The 16750-nt window shown below is 51.0% G+C and overlaps 1 protein-coding gene across 4 annotated transcripts in view; it reads left to right on the forward strand.

Moving 5' to 3' along the window:
• Positions 1–16750, forward strand: part of MACF1 (microtubule actin crosslinking factor 1) — a 1022862-nt gene that overhangs the window by 832116 nt on the left and 173996 nt on the right. The window lies entirely within an intron of this gene.

Raw genomic sequence — 16750 nt, forward strand, 5'->3', positions numbered from 1 at the left:
CTGACGCCAGAAGACCAGTTTTTACTATGACACCTAAGTAGAGGTCCTCTGTTTTAGCCTGCATTGTATGCAGTGGCACGATCTTGGTAATTCACAAGCAATTCTATGCCCTTTGCTTTCCCCCTGATGCAAGATGTTAACTTGTGTGCCTCTACATAGTAAAACAGGTTGAAGCGCAGGCCTACCTGTGCACAGTGTCTGCGCTTAACGTGAATCTTGTCCAAATTACCTCAGTCTCTTGTGCTCTAAGAAGACAGATGCAGGTCATCTGTTTCAGGGCAAGCCTCAAGATTGTACTTTTATTTCTTTTGATTTTATTGTTACATGGTCATTCTCTCTCGCTAACTGTTTCCTGTGCAACCCCATGCCTTGTACATATGGGTTAAGGGCTGTTGACTGTTGGTTTTCAAATACTGGCCTTCAATTCTATATAAAAATGTTGCAGTCGAATGAAGATAGTGTTTGAACAACATGGATCACCTGTGGACCCCTGCCCTCTCTCCGTACTCCGACTGGTGATGGACTCTATCATACCGGCACTTACGCAGGTTTGCAATTCAATTCTCGTGTCAGGTAACTACCCGGATCCCCTCAAAAATACCTTATTAAAACCCTTGTTAAAAAAAACCCTCCCTGGACAAAAGTGAGCTAAAAAACTATTGCCCCATCGCTAGCCTTCCCTTCATGGCGAAGGTGATAGAAAAAATCATGAACACCCAGATTTCCGAATTCATAGAAAAACATCAGCTCCTTGACAACACGCAGTTTGGGTTCAGGAAACATCATGGGACAGAGACAGCCCTAATCAAAGCCGCCGATGACAGGGTAATCAGGGACCAAGGTGGCACTGCCATCCTGGTTCTGCTAGATTTATCGGCGGCCTTCGACACGGTCGACCACAACACCTTGGTCGACCGTGTCCAGGGATTTGGCATCTGCCACACTGCCAAAAACTTAATTGCGTCCTTTCTTGCCAAAAGAACGCAGGCTGTCATTCTAGGACCCTTTCAATCGGCCCAACTCTCTGCTCCTTGTGGAGTACCTCAAGGCTCATCCCTGAGTCCGACACTTTTTAACATTTATGTGTCGGACCTTGCTAAGACCATCAAAGCACATGGGATGAGCCTAACCTCTTACGCCGACGACACTCAACTAGTGTTGGCAATTAAAGGGGATGGAGAGCAGGTAGGCGAAAAATTTAAGAAAGGGCTCCTAGATATAGGAGAATGGATGGCTACCAACTGCCTAAAGCTAAATTCGGAAAAAACCGAGGTACTCATCTTTGGACCACTCCTTCCAGCCTGGCCAACTAGTTGGTGGCCAGAGACCTTCGGTACCCCTCCCACTCCTACCACCAAGGTTAGGAACCTCGGAGTCATCTTTGATGACGGTCTTATCTTTATGGACCACGCCAATAAAACAGTGTCTACGGCACACTTGAAACTAAAAATGATCAGGAAAATAAGCCCTTTCCTCCCTGACTCTGCCATCAAGACACTTGTTACTGCCCTTGTCCTTTAATCCTTGGACTATTGCAATGGGCTATTCCTTAATGCTCAAACTAGAGTAATTACAAAACTCCAAACGTTACAAAACGCTGCGGCACGTCTGCTCTCCGGCAAGACAAAGTTTGAATCTATTTCCAAAAATATAAAGGATTTCCACTGGCTCACTGTACAAAAAAGAATCCACTTCAAATCACTCTGCATTGTGTTCAAAGCAGTTAACAATCAAGGACCACACTTCCTAACAGATCAACTACAATTCTACAAACCCACCAAAGCCCTACGATCAGCCACCCTTAATCAACTGGTCGTCCCCCACACCAAAACAATCACCTGGGGTGACCGACGCTTCCTGGTGGCGGCTCCCAGACTCTGGAACACCCTGCCTCTTAACATCAGGCAAAGTGCCACGCTCCTTCAGTTCCGTAAACTCCTGAAAACCTGGCTGTTCACTCAATAATCATCTCCTACTTCACAGTCCGTTTTTATTTAACTGGTTCATAAGCTCATACTCATACTCGTACTCGTACTCAAATAAATGGTTTATCAGCGCCAAGACGCCCACGGGTATATGCAGCGCTCTATAAATATTAAAAATAAATAAATAAATAAACATGTAGTTTACACTGAGCACTTTTTTCCTGGTTGGATTTTGTTTGGACAGGGTTTTATTTCCTACGCCTTTTTTTTGCTCTCTGGACGCAGATGGAAGGTTTCTTCATGTCAAATCTTGGACCTCAGGGAATTTTTCAGAACCTAGACCTTCTCATTCCAATCTCTTTCCGTTGATCCATGTGTGCTGCACACCCCAATTCTTTGTTCCAGACCTCTATTTTTTGAGCCTTGAAATAAGGATATTTCTCACTATGCCTCTCACCCAGGGGGAAAAGAGAATGTGGTTGTAAATCGACTCAGCAGATACTATGGCCTGCACGACTGGCATCTCGTCAGAAGTGTTGCGAAAGGGTATCTCCGGTTGCTGCTGTCAGCTTTGAAAATCTATTTACCTCCCTTAATAACTCCAAATGACTACAAAGTACATACTGAACAGGTGGGACAGCAGACATGAAGGATATTGCTCCTATTACATTTTTTGGGGGAAATTCTGTATGTAGTTACACCAACTTCTAAAGTCCCACAAACTCTTCTTAAAGTCAGGAGTGTTATTATTATTGGATATAATATAACGTGTATGCATACCGCATTACAGCAAAAGTTATTCCTATGAAATGGCAGAGGTTGCATCACCTGTTCAGGAAATCTAAAAAGAAACAGGTTAGTATTAGATTCCTTACCTTAGAATATCCCCAGGCGTCCGACTGGATCCGGAAAATTGTGCTTAGCAGTACCCCTGCGCTTCGGTAGGTGTCGTCTGCGGCTCCGCGTCAGTCATCAGCGTTGTTGGCGCCGGGATGACGTCGTCGGTGTACTTAGACGCCGCCCTCGCACGCTGACGTCAGTTCTTCTTTTTTCCGCGCCAGCAAGCGCAGTTCCGTAGAAAGTGGTACCCTTTAGTCACTTTTTTAATAAATTTTTTCAATCCTTTTTGGGTCCGTTTCGAGTCTACGACTCCATCGATGCCGGTAGGGATGCCCGGGTTCAAGCCCTGTGCTACTGCAGTCGACTGATGTTGTTTACCGACTCACATTGCCGGTGCCTACATTGCCTGGGGCCCGACCACGATGACAAGTCATGCCCCGACTGTCGGGCCTTGACGTCGAAGGCTAGGCGGGAGAGGTCCCGTAAGCGCCTCGAGCTCCGGCAGTCGGCCCGCGCCGCTCGAGGTCCCTGTCCGGAAGGAGGTCGAGGGACCGGTCGCGGGGCCAGAGTCATCACAGCTCGGCAAGTTGACACCACTCGTCGGGCTCCAAGTCCTCCGGTAAGAGGCACAAGAAGTCGAAGAGGCGACATCGCTCTTCTGACTCCCCCTGACGCTCGCGCGACGCGGCCGGTGGTCTGGGTGACACCGCCCACGTGGCTCCGCGGGAGCTGCAGGTGTCGCGGCCTGCTCCATACCCGCCGGTCCCTGGACAGAACGGGACGCCGGAGGAGATCAACGCCTTCCTCATGGCCATGAGGTCGCGCTCTCCTCCGTCAGGTTCCACAGCGCCTTCTGGCCAAGCGGCCCCTACTGGGAGCCCAAGCGGGCCGGGAGCTTCGGCCCCGGCGTCGACGGCAACTTCGGTCCCGGTGCCGCAGGGCCCCACTGGATCCGGATAGGGTCGCCGCTGGTCGAACCTATGACTCCGCCGGCCCGAAGGGTGTCATCCCCGGCATCGTCCCCGCACGACGCCGTCCCTGGTCCACCTCTCGGTCCGGATCCAGAATCGGAGCGGCGTCGCTCGACGCCGCATTCGGCGCTGGCCGAAGAGGAATTCTTCGAGGATCTGGGTCCATCCTTTATCCCTGAATTTCAGGACATGGAAGACGAGGGAGACTGGGGGTCTGAGGACCCCCTGGCACGTGAGTTCCAGTCATATCAGGACTGGACACAGGAACTAGGGGAAGCCAGTGGCCTGGATACCTCCCCAGACACTGGTTTTGTCTCCCCTCCTACCGTGGCTACGGAGGAGGGGGCTGCTTATAGTGTGGTGCTGATGAGGGCAGCCAAGGCCTTGGATCTTGAGCTCTCCGTAGCAACAGTGAGGTCTAACATCCTCACAGAGGTCCTTAAACTGCAGGTAAGCTCCCCAGAGCCTCTACTGCCGTTTAATGAGGCTCTCACAGACATCCTGTTGCGCACTTGGTCCAGGCCCACTACAGGTCCCCCTGTAGATAGGAACGTCGCTAGGTGCCACCGCCCAGCCCCGGGCGACCCTAGTTTTTTTTCCACCCATACTTCCCCCGAGAGCATGGTTAGCCAGGCCTCTACTTCCTAATCGGCATTCCCGACTGCACCACCAGATTGGGAATCCAAGAGGTATGAACAGTTTGGAAAGATGTTCTCCTCCCTTAGTTTGGAGTAGCGGTCGGTCAACACTGCATGCATCTTGGGCTGTACACCCACTCATTGTGGGATATGGTTGCGGCCGTGCTGCCTGAGTGCCCGGAGGGAGCCCAGGCGAAACTTGCTCAAGCCCTCGCGGAGGCAAGAGACTCAGCGCGGTTCTCTATAAGATGTGGACTGGATACCACGGACTCGCTAGGAAGAGCGATTTCCACATCTGAAATAGACACGTTAATGATAGATTCCTTACCTTAGAATATCCCCAGGCTTCAGACTGGATCCGGAAATTTTTTGCGTAGCAATACCCCTGCGCATCGGTAGGCGTCGTCTGCGGCTCCGCGTCCGTCGTCGGCGTCGTGAGCGCCGGAATGACGTCGTCGGAGTACTTAGACGCCGCCCATGCGCGCTGACGTCAGTTCTTCTTTTTTCCGCTCCAGCTAGCACAGATCCGGAAGAAGCTCTACCCCAAGTCAATTTTTGACTGAACTTTTTGGTCTTTTTGACCTCTCTTTTTGTCAAGTCTTCGACTCTATCAGTGCCAGGGATGCCCGGGTTCAAGCCTTGCTCTAAGTGCGGCCGACTCATGTCGGTCACGGACCCCCATCGCCGGTGCCTGAAGTGCTTAGGCCTCGACCATGATGATCGAACCTGCTACGACTGCCTGGCCCTGATGTCGAAGGCTAGGCGGGAGCGGTCCCGCAAGCGACTCGAGCTGAGGCAGTCGGCCCGCGCCGCTCCAGGTCCCGGTCCCCGTCCCACGGGAGGTCGAGGGACAGGTCGCGAGGTCGGAGTCACTCGAAGCTCCGGGTGTGGACACCGATCGTCTGGTTCCAAGTCCTCAGGTAAGAGGCATGAGAGGTCGGAGCGACGTCATCGATCCTCCAACGCTCGCACGATGCAGCCGGGGGCTCGGGCGACACCGCCCACGCGGCTCTGTGGGAGTCGCTAGCGTCGCCGCCTGCCCCACACCTTCGGGTCCCTGGGCACGGCGCGACGCCGGAGGAGGTCGAGAGGTACCTCATGGCCATGAGGGCCCTCCCTCCTCAGTCGGTTCCCGTGGCGCCTTCGGGCCCAACGGTTCCGTCTGGAGGTCTTGACGGGTCGGGCGCTTCGGCCCCGACGCCGTCGGGTGCTTCGGCCCGCAGGACCTCACCGGATCCGGGACGTCGCCGGTCGACCTTACGACCTCACTGGCGCCGTCCCCACGGGTGTCGCCCCCAGCGCCCACTGTGGTTGCCGCCCCCAATGTTTCCTGCGGTCCGACTCATGTGCCGGAAGGGTGCCGCTGGGCGCCGATTCCGTCGGCCTTTTGGGATTTTTATCTCCACGAGGAGGCCCTGTCTGCTAATCCTGATTTACAGGACACAGGTGACGAGGAAGATTGGGAGGGGTCCGAGGACCCTCAAGCACTAGATTGCCAGTCTCAACAGGACTAAACATATGAGCTTGGGGAGGCCAGTGGTCTTGACACTTTGCCAGACACTGGATTTAGCTCACCTCCGACTGTGGCTTCGGAGGCGGGCTCTACATATAGTGTAGTGTTGACGAAGGCAGATAAGGCCTTAAACCTTAAGCTCCCCGTTGCGGCCGTGAGGACTAACCGCCTCACAGAGGTCCTCAAACAGCAGTCAAGCTCCAGTGAGCCCCTGCTGCCGTTCAATGAGGCCTTGTGTGACGTTCTTGTGGGCACTTGGTCCAAGCCCGCCACAGGTCCGCCTGTGGATAGGAACGTGGCCAGACGCTACCGACGGCCCCGGGCGACCCATGCTTTTTGTCCACCCACCCCACCCCCGAGAGCCTGGTCATCCAGGCCTCAAACTCCCAGACCGCATTCCCGTCGGCCCCGCCCGACTGTGAATCCAAGAGATACGAACAGTTCGGGAAGAAGTTTTTCTCGTCTGTTAGCTTAGGGCTGCGGTCTGTGAATACCGCCTGTCTCTTGAGCCGCTACACCCACACTCTGTGGGACACGGTTGCGGAGGTGCTGCCACAATGCCCGGAGGAGGTCCAGGCTAAACTCGGCCAAGCCCTTGCGGAAGGCCGAGATGCAGCACGCTTTTCTATCCGGTGTGGGCTGGATACCCCGGACTCACTGGGCAGGGCGATGGCAACGACAGTGGCGGTTCGACGCCACGCCTGGTTGAGGTCCGCCACCTTCTCGGCCGATGTCCAGGCCACACTCCTGGACATGCCGTTTGATGGCCGTCGCCTCTTCGGCGACAAGGCAGACCATGCGCTGGAACGTTTCAAGGACTCCAGGGCTACGGCCAAGTCCTTGGGCCTCACTGCCCCACACCAGCAATCGGGTGCCTTTCGCTCCTTTCGTGGCCACGGAAGCGGCGCCCCACACACGTACTGCCAGCCACGGGCCGCAGAATGTCCAACAGCGCGGTGGCGGACGTGGAAACCGCCGTGGCGGCGATCGGGGACCACGGCAAGGCCAGTCCACACCTCCCTCAGCAGCACCTGCCTCAAAACCTTCCTAGTCCGAGTTTTCAGGCCCATGTGACGCCTGTGGGAGGCAGGGTTCGCCATCACCTCTCCCACTGGCGCACAGTCACTTCGGACAGGTGGGTGCTGCAGATTGTCCGAAGGGGCTACTCCCTCCCCTTCGAGGCATCCCCTCCATCCATGCCACCGCAATGCCACCGCGTGTCGGGGGATCACTTGCAACTTCTGCAAGAGGAAGTCACGGCCCTCTTGGCCAAGAGGGCCATCGAGCGCGTTCCTGGGCCAGAAGTAGGGTGTGGATGTTACTCCCACTACTTTCTGGTGCCCAAGAAGGGCAAAGGGGGCCTAGGCCCGATCTTGGACCTCCGGAACGTCAACGGCTTCCTCCGGAAGGAGAAGTTCAAGATGCTGACTTTGGCTCAGGTCCTGGCTGCCCTGGACCCGGAAGACTGGATGGTAGCGTTGGACCTACAGGACGCTTATTTCCACATCCCCGTCCTGCCGGACCACCGGCGTTACCTGCGGTTCACGGTAGGCCAAGAGCACTTTCAGTTTACCGTGCTCCCCTTCGGCCTTACCAGTGCCCCACGGGTGTTCACGAAGGTGATGGCGGTGGTCGCAGCTCATCTGCGCTGGCAGGGGGTGTCAGTCTTCCCCTACCTAGACGACTGGTTGTTGAAGGCGGGCTCGCCCCAGGTAGTAGTCACCCACCTCCAGACTACCGCCGACCTCCTGCACTTGCTGGGGTTCTCCATCAATGTGCCGAAGTCACACCTGTGCCCCTCTCAGAAGCTCCTCTTCATCGGAGCGGTTCTCGACTCTGCGCAGTTTCGGGTTTACCCACCCGAACAGCGGGTTCGGGATATTCAGGCTCTGATTCCCATCTTCCAGCCGTTATCCCGAGTCTCGGTCAGGTTGACGCTGCGACTTCTGGGGCTGATGGTCTCCTGCATCCTTATGGTGCATCACGCCAGGGGGCGGATGCGGGCTCTGCAGCGGGACCTGAAGTTTCAGTGGGCCCAGCATCAGGGCAACCTGTCCGATCATGTCTTGATCTCGGAGGGCACTGCGAAACAACTGCAGTGGTGGCTCACGGACCGCGACTGGGTCAGTGGCAGGTCCCTCTCCCTACCCCACCCGGAGCACGTAGTTGTGACGGACGCGTCACTCCAGGGCTGGGGGGGCCATATGGGAGAGGCGGAGATCAGAGGCCTCTGGTCTCTGGCGGAGTCCCGGCTCCATATCAATATGTTGGAGCTGCGGGCGATTCGTCTAGCACTGAAGGCATTCTTCCCCTCTGTTCGGGGGAGTGTAGTGCAAGTGTTCACCAACAACACCACCGCCATGTGGTACTGCAACAAACAAGGCGGAGTGGGGTCGTGGACCTTATGCCAGGAGGCTCTGCCCCTATGGCAATGGCTGGAACGTCAGGGCGTGACCCTGGTGGTTCAACACCTAGCAGGCTCTCTGAATGCCAGAGCAGACGAACTCAGCCGTCGGTGCATGATGGATCACGAATGGCGTCTGAACTCGGACGTGGCGCAAGGTCTCTTTCAGCAATGGGGAGAGCCTTGGTTAGATCTATTCGCCACAGAAGAGAACGCGCAATGTCATCAGTTCTGCGCGTTGGAATTTCCAAGGCGGCACTCGCTCGGAGACGCTTTACGTCGCGAGTGGAGTTGCGGTCTGTTGTACGCCTTTCCACCTATACCACTTCTGCCCAGTGTGCTGAAGAAGATCAGGCGCGACCGGGCCCAAGTTATCCTTGTGGCTCCGGACTGGGCACGAAGATACTGGTATGTCAGTCGATCCCCCGATTCGTCTGCCTCTTCGGGAGGACCTACTGTCGAAGCAGCTGGGGACAGTGCTGCACCCAAACCTGTCCAGTCTCCACCTACAAGCTTGGAGATTGAGCGGCGACAGTTGAGGCCATTTGACTTGCCTCCTGAAGTCTGTGATATCATTCTGGCAGCCAGGCGTCCCTCCACAAAGTCAGTATACGCCTGCAGGTGGAACAGATTTATGGCATGGTGCACAGCAAAGGCTGTGGATCCTCTCTCTGCACCCCTTTCGGAAGTACTGCTCTTTCTTCTTTCCCTTGCCCAGCAGGGCTCTGCTCTGGGCACTCTTAAAGGGTACCTTTCTGCTCTTTCCGCCTTCTTAAGGCTCCCTGATCAGCCTTCTTTATTCAAGTCCCCCATTGTAAATAGATTTCTGAAGGGCATCACACACATGTTTCCTCCTGTTCCCTTTGTGATGCCCCAGTGGGACTTGAATCTTGTTCTCACTTATCTGATGTGTGCTCCCTTTGAGCCGCTCCATAACTGTCCTCTCAGTCTTCTCACTTTGAAGACTGCTTTCCTGGTCGCCATCACCTCTGCCAGGAGGGTGAGTGAGCTCCAGGCTCATTCTTCTACTCCAACCTTCCTATCTGTTCATCCTGACAAAATGGTGTTGCGTACACGACCTTCCTTTCTGCCCAAGGTTGTCACTGCCTTCCACATCGGGCAGTCCATTACTTTGCCCACCTTCTTTCCGCCTCCGCATCCCTCGAAAGAGGAAGAGAGGCTCCACCGTCTGGATGCAAAATGTGCGCTCTCCTATTACCTAGATTGCACACCCCAATTCCGGGTGGATGACCAACTCTTTGTTGGTTATGTGGGCGCGAAGAAGGGAAAGGCGGTACACAAGAGGACCATTTCGCGGTGGATCATCTTGTGTATTCAGGCATGTTACTCCATGGCGAAAAAGGAGCCCCCTGCTGGATTGCGGGCTCATTCCACTCGTGCCACGGCAACAACAACTGCCCTGGGCCGAGGAGTCCCCTTACAGGACATTTAACAGGCAGCTACGTGGGCTTCGCTGCACACGTTTGCAAGACACTACTGCCTGGACAGTCAAGTCCGGAGAGATGGCTTTTTCGGCCATTCCGTTCTCCAGGACTTTCTGGTGTGATCATTGGTTCGCAGACCCACCACCGGGGTTGGTATTGCTGGGGTATCTATTCTAAGGTAAGGAATCTAATACTAACCTATTTCTTTCAGATGCACAAGTTACTTACCTTCAGTAACGATATATCTGTAAGAAACAGTAGTTAGTATTAGATTCCTTACCGCCCCAACCATCCTCCTCGTTCTGCAAACTGATATCTAGGGTTAAGGTCATCCGATTTCAGGGCTCTTGTTTTCATGGCACCAGTGTTGGTTTTTATCATGGCTCTGCGTTTCTGGCACGGAAAAGCTGTGTATAAGAACTGAAGTCCACGCGTGAGGGCGGCGTCTAAGTACTCCGACGTCATCCCGGCGCCAACGACGACGGACGCGGAGCTCAAGACGCCGCCTACCGACGCGAAGGGGTACTGCTACGCAAAGTTTTTCGGATCCAGTCTGACGCCTGGGGATATTCTAAGGTAAGGGATCGAATACTATCTACTGTTTCTTACAGATATATCGTTACCGAAGGTAAGTAACTTGTGCTTCATGTTGATACTTACAAATTGCATCTATTGATCCTTGGTGCCAACAAAAGTACTCTTTGATGCACTCTGACAGTTTTAAGCCAGCCAGGAAACAACAGCCTTTCTTGAATTTAAATATTAATTGTCTCATAGGCTTTACCAATCTATAATTTGCAGATATTTAACTGGAGTGGTGAAGGTATATAAGAATGTGATATGTGTACAGCACAAACCTAACCACAAGCAGGGGACCCTGTACAGGATTTAAGGCACACAGTCTACGAATGATAGCAGAGTTATAGCTGGGTTCTGAAACTAGAAAGGGACTGTTACTGCACTGTGATAAAGTATTCTTTAAGGAGGTGCATCTTCAACTCTTTCCTACATTGGAGCAGTGTTGGGACATTCCTGATTGATACAGGAATGAGGTTCCATGTCCTGGGTACATAGATGAAAATGGCCTGCTGCCTTTTTTCTTTCTTTCTAGTTTCCAGTCTGATGGTGCCCTCATCGCGGGTGTAGCAATATCCACTAGAGATCGGGTGTGCTTGTGTGCAAGATAAGTGGGGTGTTAGTCTTGATGGTTTTTTAAATGATGCAACTGGTTCTGCCGATGGTGTAGGCTGGAAAAGTGATCCTATGGAGTTACATCAGGATGGGCGTGATGTGATCATATCCCTTCAGGCCCTGGAAGGGATGTGCTGTACGCCCAGTGATGTCCTTAAGGGGAGTCCATGTGGAATCTGTAAGGCCATAAAATAGAGATTTACCTACAGATCCAAGAGTGTGAGGGCTTCAACAGCATTTCCAAAGTCGCTTTCTGGAAGAAACGGTTTTAATATCTTTAGAAAAGACACTTGGTACCAGTCCATGTTTGAGTTTTTTTGCCAGTGATCCTCTAGTGTCCAAGGTAAATCCATGTGTCTTGCAATTCGGTGAAAGTTATGGTTCGAAACCGTCAGGGTAATGTCCTGGAACAAGTTTTAAACTATTTCTTACTTCTTGTTCTTTGTAAATAACAGGAATTCTGTCTAGGCTGGGTTGGGCTTCTGGCAGGCACTGAACAACCTTGTCTAGGTGAGGTGCAGGCGGCGTTAGATGTGTGGAGCAGAGAAGCCTTTGCGTTGGAGTGGTGTATTATCAGCACTTTGATGAATTTCGAAGATATTTGAGAGTAGACCCCCAAGGGGTTCCATATAGAATCTGAAGATGTCAGCAAACAGCATGGATCCCTGGGGGCTCTGCAGGTGAAGGAGATATTTTATCTCCTCTGGGAATTGCTGTGTCAGCCAACGTAATAAATAAGCAACCCTCTGTCGGGTGTGGAAGAACCCCAGGTCATGTCTTACAAGCTATATATTTTAAGTATTAAGTAAACCTACAGAATTAACAGGGAATACATCATTCAACCACTTTCAGTGAAAGTATAAATCAAGCTGGGCTTGGACTGTTGTTTCTTACATGTGATCTTCACTATGACAATGCAGTTTGCTGTCCACTCTGTATCATAATATATAACAATATCCAACACATCCAACATTAGTTAACAAGCATTGGCATAGCCAATATGTCTCGCTTTTGGGACCTTATAAGTATTTAGTTATGCAGCACAATACCCTTCCTGCAATAGCATTAACTGTTGCATGGCTAAACACTTATAAGGTCCCAAACGTGAGACCTATTGGCTACGCCAATGCTTGTTAATACTGTGATTGTTGTAAGCTTCCTCCAAAAGAACAAACACTAGGAAAATGTAAACTCTTACAGACCAATCAGGTTGCTAAATTCTGATTATAAAATAGTAACATTGTTGGCAAATACATTGAATCAGGTAGTGGGTTTTTTCATAAATCAGGATCAAAACGGTTTTATAGCACGAAGATGGTTGTCTACTAACACACATTTAGTTGAAGCTCTAGATTTTCTTAACACCAAACTTATTCCAGCTCATATTTGTATCTCAGATGCCGAAAAAGCTTTTGATTTGGTTAATTGTCAGTCTGCCCCGGTCAACGCTGGGTGTGTTTATGACGGCACCCTATGGATTGTACGAGGGGTATGTGTCTGCCAAGATCTAACTCTGCCCCGGTCACCACTGGGTGTTTTTTTGAGGGTAGTCTATGGATTGTAGGAGGGGTGTGTTTGTGTGCTAAGACGTGACTGAGCCCCGGGTATGGAAGATTGTAACACGCGATTGCTATAGCTTTGCAGCTGGTCTCAGAGGGAAGCGGCGGCGATGTAAAAGGACGTATAATACAACAAAACACAATTAAGTATTGGTAATACCATGGCGGATGAAGATCATGGCGGATGAAGAATTGAGGGGAAAAATGCAAGCAAGATAGGGACAGAAAGAGAGAGAGGATAAATAAAAACAGACTTTGGAAAGTAAAGAGAAGAAAAAGACACATTAAAGGGTGTGAAATAAATCTGATTTCCGCTGCCAGAGCTGCGCTGTTTATTCACAATGAGCGTGATCGCCATGAGGTGACTGAGAGCAGAACCGTCGACAGTCGGGTGGAGGGAGCGGGCAGTGGTGACTGTTAAACGCAGGGATATTATTGGAGACGCGGTATCAGATAGACAAGGTAATGGTGGGTAGCGACCATAAACAACTCCTAAGGGACAATTTATTCGAACATGCATCAAGGGGATACAACTGTGCGGGGACCGTCAAATCCCACCGTATTGATGTAAAAAACGCATTGCACAAGCATATTTGTAAGCACATTAAAACAGGAACCGTGGACCTACTGATTGAGAAAAAAGAGAAGAGACTGGAGCAGATCAAGTATTGAAAGAGGGGAGATAAAAGTAAAAATAAACATAGGGAAACAAATGTATAAAATCTAGTGAAAGCAAGGACCTCGAATAAAAGAGGAAGACGGTACAGGACAGGACAATCCAAGGAAGACCAATTGCGAGCTGGGAGTGGGCGGCATGCCCTCAAAGGACCAATGCTATTGGAAAGAGGGTCTGCTTTACAATAGATGGCCAATTAAAGAAAAAGGGAGGTAAGGAGCCCATATATAAGCAATCATTTTGATGCAGTGAAGAGGCTGGATTATGTGGCGAGGGTCAACCGATTGGATAGCAGAGAAGGGAGGCCAATACAAAGAGGACCAATAGGAAGTAGAACAGGAAGATTCGGCGAACACGCAGAGACTGGCGGTGTATTCTGTTTACTACTGCTCGTTGTAGTGATGAACGCTTCTCTAGATAAAGCCTTAAGCATGTGACATTAAAGTATATGGACAAGGGGGTCAGGATTAGGAGGATTGGGAATACCCTTTTGGAAGGTGAGAGTGAATTCTGTATAGCAGTAAAGAGAATAAAGACAGGAGGTGGAGGGGACGATAAGTGAGGGTACTCGGGGAGTCTGAACGAGATAGATGCAAGGAATAGATTATCAGAATGCGGAGAGACCCAGTCCCATTAAATTGGGTTGCGTGCAGGGGTGTAGCTATCAGTGGTACAACAGGTGCAGTGGCACAGGGTCGCCGAGGCTTACTGAGCGCACTGAAAGGAGGAGGGGGCGGGGGGACATTTCCCTTGGTTGCCCCAGGGTGCATGAGACCGTTGCTGCAGCACGAGTTAAGGGCAAGGCATGAATGTGGAAAGGAGAGAGCCAATGGTGGAGAAGGCCACGTGGAGGGGAATGAGTGGAAAGCGTCGGAGAAGAGATGAGAGAAAACAGGAAGGGAAAGGTAGCGAAATAGAAGGCATAAGGTCTTTCGGAGAACGCAACGGAAGAGGCAAGGAAGAAGTACAGAAAATGTTGAAGACAGACGAAAATAACGAAAAGGCAGAAATAGGCACTAGGAAGATGCTGGTAGAGGGGGCAGTGAGAGGCGGCAAAGTATTAAAGGATAATAAGGAAGGTAGGGGTATAATCACTTTTGAGTAAAGAAAATGAGAGAATAAGCAAACCATCTGGCTGCAGAAGAGCTAAGAGAAACATGGGGCAAGCGAGAGAGCACGAGGAATCGGCGGGTGGAAGATCCCCTTTAAAGAGCATAGGAAATAAGAAAGTAAATGACACATCGGGATGAGTAAGAGAAACAGCAGGGATAAGATCACCTTTGAGTAGGGAAAATGAAAAAATAAGTCAAACATCTGGGTAGGGAGGAGAAACGGCAGTGTGAGTAAGAGAAGCAGCAGAGGGTGAGATTCACAGGTTCGTGAGGGGGCATTAATTGGAGAACCTGGGTAGACACTGGATACAGGCACTGTGGAGGCTGAATAAACAGGTCAACAGGGAGCGATATAATTGAAAGAAGGGTAGAAAGCGATACAGAACGATGTACAGAGAGATGGATGCCCAGAAAAAGGGAGGCAAAGGAAAGGTACGGAGTCAGAAAAAGAATGGGAGAGATGCAAGGAACAGAGAGAAGAAAGGCAGTCGAGCGTAGAGGCAGACAGAAAGAGAGAGACAGAAGAGAAACAGAAAAAAATGCAGGAGGGGAGAATGATGCATAGTCAAGTGAAGCAACGAAGTAGATAAGTATTGTCAATGGAGTAGAGTGAGAATCAATGAAGGGGGATGTAAAAACAGAAGGGCTAAAAGAGGTGGACACAAGTTAAGAAAGTAATAGGGAGACACAAAGTACGAATGAGCGGCCGAGGTAGGCAGAACGGAATACAATAAAATAAGGGCGGCTAAGGGGAGAGTGTTGGAGGAGCAAACAAGAAAGGCAGCAAAAAGGTAGAAAGAGGTAGGTGTCTCAAAGGAGAGAAGAGATGTGTGGGTAGATAACAGATATAGACGTGTCTACGGTAGAATCTGCTGGGTGGGCTTTAGCAGTGTATGGGTGACCGTACAGAGGGCTGAGTGAACACTAGAGAGGAATAGGTGGACAGCATAGAGAGACAGGTAGACTTGAACAGAGGTTTGGGGCAGTGAAATGGTATGGGTGGCTGCAAGAGAGGAATGAGTGGACAGCATAGAGAGATGGGTAGACTTGAAGAGAAGTTTGGGGCAGTAGAGTGGTATGGGTGGATGCCAGAGAGGAACTGGAGGATGTTTTAAAGATATGGGTGGAAAGTAGAGAGGTCTGAGGACAGAAGAGAGTAATGGATGGACAGTAGAGAGAGGTGGACGGACTAGAGCGTAGGATAGGTGGACAGTAGAAATGGATGAGCTGGCTGTACAGTGGGTAGATGCACAGACCCAGAGGAGTAGGTGGACAGCATAGAGAGATGGGTAGATAGAAGCAAAATCTTGGGAAAACAAAGAGTGGTGAGTGGACACTGGGGAGAGGTAGATACATTTTAGCAATGGGTGGGCTGGCTGTTCAGAGGGACAGGTGGAGAATAGTAATAGAGAGGAGGATGTAGCGAACAGATGCTGGGGCACAGTAGAGTGTGATGGGTTGACCGTACAGGTAGGTGAACATTAGAGGAGTATTGAGCAGGGTTGTGTGGAGATGTATGTATGTAAAGAGGGATGAGGAACCGCACGGAAAGGAGGGGTGGAGAAGAATGACGAAAGAAAGATAAAGAGCATCCGGCGAAAATAAAAACAGCATGGGAAAGAGAAACTGCAAGGAAGGGGGGGATGACAAGCAACTACAGCAAATTGAAGACAACAGACCGAGAACTCCTGGGGGAGGGAAGAGACTGAAATAATAATAGGAGAAATAAATAATAACAGCAGGGAGAGTCATTAGGACAGAGAGATATAATAAACAGAAAGGAGAGAGAAAGTGTGGGGGCAACAGATGGAGGAAGAGTGAAAGATATATTAAACAATAATGGCTACCAGCAGCGGAGCCACAGATCAAGTGAGGGGCGCTAACGGATTAGCAACCGCAGGACAGGGCGAATCAACAGAGAGGATGGTTTTGAAGCAGCAAAGGGAGGGGGTGAGAAACGCCTGAGCTAGGCAGCGCAGAGCGATGGGACGGCAGGAAAACTTCAGTAACAGAGTAGAGGTCACAGAATTTACATAGGATAGGGAAACAGCAGACTGAGGGGCGGGGAAAAGAAGGGAAAAGGTGAGTGAAGGTGTGGCGTAACGGCCAGAAGAGTTGATTTTGGAACCGCAGAAACAGATCCGAGTCTGTGCATGGGGTCAACATCCTGTGGTTCTGGGCAAATCACTTAATCTCCCCTTATCTACCAAAATGAACGTGTCCTTGCGTAATGTAACTGGTGCTTATGTAAAGCTCTACAGTACCTTCGGGATGAGTTCCTGCCATATAAAAACTGCAACAGAAAAATACAGGGGTGGAGAATAGGAAAAGGCGGAGAAAGAGAAGTTGGGGAAGACTGCAACACAAAAAATACGGGGTGAAGTAGAGGGAAAGGCGGAGAAACAGAAGTGGGGGGAGAAAAAGAAGAGACAACAGGGAGAGACAAACAGAAGGGGGGGCAGAAACAGCAAGCCTG

Source organism: Lissotriton vulgaris, chromosome 2_1 (genome assembly GCF_964263255.1).
Source record: "Lissotriton vulgaris chromosome 2_1, aLisVul1.2, whole genome shotgun sequence".
Taxonomy (NCBI): Eukaryota; Metazoa; Chordata; class Amphibia; order Caudata; family Salamandridae; genus Lissotriton; species Lissotriton vulgaris.